We start from the raw sequence: 6,487 nt of genomic DNA on the forward strand, positions 1-6,487 counted from the left end.
TGTCTCCCAGGCTGGAGTGTTGTACCCTGTCACCCAGGCTGGAGTGTTGTACCCTGTCACCCAGGCTGGAGTGTTTTACCCTGTCACCCAGGCTGGAGTGTTGTACCCTGTCACCCAGGCTGGAGTGTTGTACCCTGTCACTCAGGCTGGAGTGTTGTACCCTGTCACTCAGGCTGGAGTGTTGTACCCTGTCTCTCAGGCATGATCATGGCTCACTGCAGCCTTGATCTCCTGGGCTGAAGCAATCCTCCTGCCTGAGCCTCTGAAGTAGCTGGGACTACAGGGACTACAGGCACAAGCCACCATGCCCTGCTAGTCTGTTCTTTCTTTTTTCTTTTCTTTTCTTTCAATGGGAACTCGCTAAACTGTTCTCAAACTCCTGGGCTCAAGCAATCCAACGGCTTCAGCCTCCCCTGCTGGGATTTACAGGCATGAGCCCTCGCCACATCTGGCCTTGGCGGTTTCTTCAAAACTAAAGATTTTTTTAAAGAAATGGGTAACCGTTTCTGATGGTGTGATTTTTTTGATATAATGCAATGTGTCAACATTGAAGATCTGTATTACTCAAGGAACCAATATTTCCCAAATGGCAGTGAATGAGATTACAAAATCATGCATTCAAAAATGCATTCAAAGTCCAAGATAGAACAGCAGGTTTTAACATAACAGTACCAAAAGTTCATGGATGTGGTTTCAGATTCCCCATTCCAACTAACTTTCCCTCCCCCTCACCACCCCTGAGACAGAGTCTTGCTCTGTTGCCCAGGCTGGAATGCAGTGGTATGGTCTCGGCTCACTGCAACCTCCACCTCCAGGTTCAAGCAATTCTCCTGCCTCACCCTCCCAAGTAGCTGGGACTCCACACCCAGCTAATTTTTGTATTTTTAGTAGAGATGGGGTTTCACCATGTTGGCCAGGATGGTCTCAATCTCCTGACCTTGTGATCTGCCTGCCTTAGCCTCCCAAAGTGCTGGGATTACAGGCGTGAGCCACCATGCCTGGCCGTCAACTAACTTTTATGACACCATAACTTGTAGAGTTTTGGAATAGTATCAGAGAATACCCACAATGATTTTAAAAGGCTATTAAAATACTGGTGTTTTTTTCCAACTACATATCTGTTTGAGGCCGACTTTCTTCATATGTTTCAGCTAAAACAAGATATTGGAACAGATTGAATACAGAAGCAGATATGAAAATTTAGGTGTCTTTTAAGTCAGATGTTAAAGAGAAGTACAAAAATGTAAACTAATATTGATTTTTTTCATTAAAATTTGTTATCTATGTTAAACATTTAATGGGCTTATTATATTTTACAATGGATCAATAAATGTTTTCCAAAATTTATTGATTTCATTTTTTCTTTTTTTTGAGATGGAGTGCAGTGGTGTGATATCAGCTCACTGCAACCTCCGTCTCTCGGGTTCCAGTGATTCTCCTGCCTCAGTCTCCTGAGTAGCTAGGATTACAGGTGCCTGCCACCGCACCCTGCGAATTTTTGCATTTTTAGTAGAGATGGGGGGTTTCACCATGTTGGCCAGGCTGGTCTCAAACTCCTGACCTCAAGTGATCCGCCCACCTTGGCCTCTCAAAGTGATGGGATTACAGGCGTGAGCCACCATGCCTGGCCAGTTTCATTTTTGAATAGGTTAACTGTGATAGATATGACACATACTCAGGTGCTCTTCAGGGGTCTTCAATCTTTATTTTTTTTTTAATAGTTTTTTAAAGGGTACTGGAATACTTGAAACACCACCAGATGGCGCTGATGAGAATAAAGAACAAATTTTGTGTGCGTGTAAAAGAGGAGAAAAGAGAGGGAGAGAGAGAGGGAAAATATAACAGTGGGATCGTAGTAGTGAGTTTTATGATGTAAAATTTCCTAATGGCAGTGATATTTGTAGTCTCTATAGGGGAAAAGTGACAGGCCTGGGAACCTAATCAATAGGTTTCTACAATCTAAATTAGATGAGTAGACTTAGGCCAAATAATATGTTGGGCTTTTTTTTTTTTTTTTTTAACTTCCTTTAACAAAAGCTAAGTACATTTTTTGGAGGAGTTCCCTGAAGCCTCGGAAACTCAGCAGATTAAACTGAAAGAGTTCAGTCTTTTCCATTTTGTGTTGCTAATAAGATAACATGAGTCTCTGAGGCTTAAGAGTGAAATTTAGGCAGAGTCATTCCAGGAAGGAGTGCACTGTAGAAACCTCACAGCCTGCAGCTTATCCTCATGGGTCCTTGAAAGACGTAAGTGGGGAGGAGGAAGTTGGAGTGGAGGCTGATGAGGTGGGGACGGGAGAGGCTACCTTTGAGATAGAGTTAGCTGGGTCTCTAGGTGACAAAATTGTGTAAACAGCTGAGCTTTGCGTGGGGAATTATAAACAGGCATGGGAAAACTTGGAGCCAAATTTATTTTTCTTTCAAGGGCTGTCGGAAATAGCTGACAAAGGATAGAATTCTTTTCCAGAGCTGAAGTTTTTATTGGCAATGCTCTTTTAAGGGCCACTAACAGGAAGAAAAGCAAGAGTCTGACCTGAAGGCTGGCTCCATAAGTGGTTCATGAGCTGGCAGAGAAGTAGGTGCAATGGGGTATCAGCCCTCCCGCCCCTGCAGGTGGGGGGAGTACTCACATATTCACAAACACTTTTGGGGAACCCACTATCTCTGTGCTATGCACTGTGCAAGGTGCTGGGGCTACAGCGGGGACTGAAATAGACGTGGTCCCTACCCTCAAGAGGACTTGTTTGACAAAAGCAAAGTCAATACTGAAGACATGTAAACAGTTTCTTGCCAGTGCTCCCACCCCCCACCCTGCCTCACGATTGATTTTTAAAGTGTTTCGTAGTCTACTCGGCTCATTCTCCAATAAAACATTATCAGTGCAACTGGCTAAGTGAAATGGCAGGTTTTCCACATGAAGATGAAAGTCAGCATGATCCTGAAAGTGGCTCAGAAGGGCGGGGGTGCTGCTTAACCTGGACTGCCTTTCTCCATGCCCTTCGCCTTTCCTGCCCTTCTTCTTCCCACGAATATTTATTGAGTGTCTACTAAGTGGTATGTGTTGAGACAACAAAGTTGAACAAGACACGCTTTGTCTCTAGCCCGGTATGTGGCGCTTACACGTATGTAAATAACAATAAGAGGATAATTGCAAATTGTGGTTAGAGGTATGAAGATTGTAGGGGATGGGAATCAATTTGAGATAAAAATGGTCAGATAAAGTCACTCCAGGATTTCTCAACTTTGGCACTGCTGACATTTTGGGTCAGACAATTCTTTGCTGTGGGACTATTCTGCGCATTGCAGAATGTTCAACAGCATCCCTGGCCTCTGACCGCTGGATGCCAGTGGCATGCCCTGACTTCCATTTATGACAACCAAAAATATCTCCTAACATTGCCAAATGTCTCTTAAAGGGCAAAATTCCTCTCTTTTGAGAACCACTAATTTAACCTGAGACTTAAAAAATGAGGAGCCCATCAAGAAAGGATTGCACTAAGGGTCTTGTAGGCCACAGTAAAGAATACGGGGTTTATGCTAAGTAGAAAGCAATCAACATTTTCCACTGCAGTGTCATTATCTACTGTGAATTTTGAAGTGATCGTTCGGGCTGCGGAGTGGAGGATAGATTAGCTGGAGTTGTAGAGAAAGTCAAAGCAGTCATAGCTGGCTGTTGCCATTGTCCAGCCAAATCCAAGAAATGATGGTGGCCTCAGCTGGGTGTTGAAACTAGAGATGAGAAGATTAATGTTCAACATTTTCCGAGAACATCCAGGTCTTGCCAGTGGATTTGATGTGGAGATTCCATCCCTAAACACACCACCACAGTGTTCTCCTTGCTCCTTGGTGAAATGGGAACATTTGCTCAGGGTCAGACTTCAAGCCTGAACCCCCATATCTGCTTGCTAGTAGCTCTCATTACCATATGTAGTTGGGATTAATGTTTGGTTTGAGAGGGTGTGTAGAAGTGAGTGCTCTGAGTTCATGGTGCTGTCCCCCGTGATTCTGGTTGATGGTAAGTGTCTCTTAAGCAATGGTTTCTGCTCATAAACCTAGAAAGGTAGAGAAAGCAGAACTGATTAATGAATGAAGGCCAATCATGGCTAGATCCCGATGCTTCACTTTCGGCTTTCAAAGCCACTGATGATGCAAAATCCACTCGGCATCTCCAGTGCAGTTGAGGAATCTGCGTTCCTCAGCAGGGATTAATGGAGGCATAGTTATCTGGAATCTCAGAGTGGGAATAAGCAAAGCTGTTGGTTTGCATGACACTTGGCCATGAGTCTGTTGACAGAAGCCAGAGGGTAACTGACAGGCATTTAAAAACTGGGGACTGAGGCTGTCTGGTGAAAACCAGTGTTCCCAGGGAAGTGGGTGAGCAGCAGGGACCAACTCTTAACAACATATTAGAGGCGCAAGTAAGGCCTGTTTGTGAGTTTGTTTTTAATTGCGTAGAACATGGTTGCCAGGATTTTAAATTGTAGTGCTCTAAGCATGTAATTAAGCAAGAAGGCTTAGTTGGCACCAGTTGGGATCCCAAGATGTTGATGTAGCTTACGATCATGATCTTCTGATATTAAAATTCAGAAGCTGAGTGTGTGTGGGTCCCTAGCCCTACTTGTATGTTTTTCCTCTGGGCTTCCAAGCTCCTGGTAAAAATAATCAGCCTCCTTCACTGTGTTTTTTTGTTGTTTGTATGAAAATCCCTGTCTAGGTCTCAGTCTGGCTTGTGGCAATGAGGTTCAAGTGAAGGGGTTTCTGGATCTGAAACAAAGGTCGATCATCTCAGCTCAGTCATGAGCCCTCCCAGTCACTGCAGATGCTCCGTGCAATCTCTTTTTCCGCATAAAATCACAGGATTTTAGAGCTGGGTGTGAACTGAGCAATTATCTTCTCATTTTCTATATGAGAAATCTGAGGGCTGGAGTCATGAACTGACTTCCTCAAAGCCACTCAGCTGATGTGTGGCATCAAGAAATAACCAGGAGCCAGGCGTGGTGGCTCACGCCACCATAGAATCCCAGCATGTTGGGAGGTCGAGGCAGGTGGATCACCTGAGGTCAGGAGTTCAAAACCAGCCTGGCCAACATGGTGAAACCCGGTCTCTACTAAAAACACAAAATTAGCTGGGCACGGTGATGCACACCTGTAATCCCAGCTACTTGGCAGGCCGAGGCAGAAGAATTGCTTGAACCTGGGAGGTTGCATGAGCCGAGATTACGCCACTGCACCATTGCGCTCCAGCCTGGGTGACAAGTGCAAAACTGTGTCTCAAAAAAAAAAAGAAAAAAGAAAAAAACAAAAAAAGAAAGAAAGAAAAAAGAAAAAGAAAGAAAAAGAAATAACCAGGCCTGGAACCCAGCACAGAGTCCCTTCTGATATAACCCCGAGGTCCCTCACTGAGCTCCAGAGCAGCCTCTCCATCACCCTCGCTCCCCCACCTCCTTCCACATGAATTTGCAACCTCTTTGAAATCAGTGGCTTGGTTTCCCAGGCTTTCTGCCGGAAGTGTGATGGCAACCCTGCTGCAAAGGTGTCACGGAGAGAGAAGGGGAGCATCACAGCTCAGTAACCAAAATGCAATGTGAAATGGTAGGAGACCTTCGTTCTTCAAGTCACCAGGGAGCCATTTCACCTTGGCAAAGGCAGCTTACTTAGTGGACTGTAATGGCCTGGAAGAGTTCCTGCCCCTCCTTGAAGTAAGCGATTTCCTCTGCTGAGCTCTGCCTGCACTGGCCCATTACATCCTAAAGACACCGTGCGTTTACCTACCAATTATCTGGAGTGAGAGCCAGCCCTTTCAAGAGGTCCTCTTTGATCTTTCCTAGGAATATCCTGGGAGGTGGCTGGGCAGATGGAGGGGTTCTTGCTGGAGGAGGGAAAGGAAGGCACACAGAAGGTTCCAAGAGTGTACAGGAGTCAGGACTGGGTATCTGGGGCCACTGGCCACCTAATTCCCACTCCTGCATTCTGCCCACTTGGACAGGTAGAGGGCTTTAAAGAATCCCAGCTTGCTTCTCCCCAGGCCAATGAAGGAGGTGCTTCTTATTGGAGGTGGATAAAGGTAAAGTGCCTGAGGATCTTTGGGATGGAAAAGCTTCTGTGCTCATTCGAGGTCCTAGATATTGTGGATGCCCTCCTTTCAAATGTTCTGTCCTACCCTCTTATAAGTTCATGTACTTATTGAAATTTATGTTCTGATTTTTGGTTCCAAAGATAGAGACATTATACTTATTTGGAAATGGAATTCTTCGCTCCCTCCCTGGTACCAACGTTGGACCACCCAAAACCCTCTCTAGACAGAACAGAATCAACTCCATTACACCAGCCTGTCACCTACGGAGCCCGAAATGGGGATGAGCAAGGGCTTGAGAACCAGTTCTGAGTTGAAATCTCAGCTCCCAGCACCATAATTAAGGATGTTTTCTAACTTCAGCCCTCTGGGCTTCTCCCTGCACTCATGTTTTGGAGCCTCCAGGCTTTCCTTC

At 45.3% G+C, this 6,487-nt stretch overlaps 1 long non-coding RNA gene across 1 annotated transcript; it reads right to left on the bottom strand.

The window, feature by feature from the left end:
• Positions 1-2,392: 2,392 nt before the first annotated feature.
• On the bottom strand, positions 2,393-5,862 carry LOC116528503. Its single transcript, XR_004259070.1, has 2 exons — positions 5,772-5,862; positions 2,393-4,051 (listed from the first exon to the last, which is right to left on the bottom strand). It is a non-coding gene; the product is annotated as an uncharacterized LOC116528503 (long non-coding RNA).
• Positions 5,863-6,487: the final 625 nt, after the last annotated feature.

This window comes from Sapajus apella, unplaced genomic scaffold, assembly GCF_009761245.1.
Source record: "Sapajus apella isolate SASKATOON/1434 unplaced genomic scaffold, GSC_monkey_1.0 scaffold59, whole genome shotgun sequence".
Lineage (NCBI taxonomy): Eukaryota > Metazoa > Chordata > Mammalia > Primates > Cebidae > Sapajus > Sapajus apella.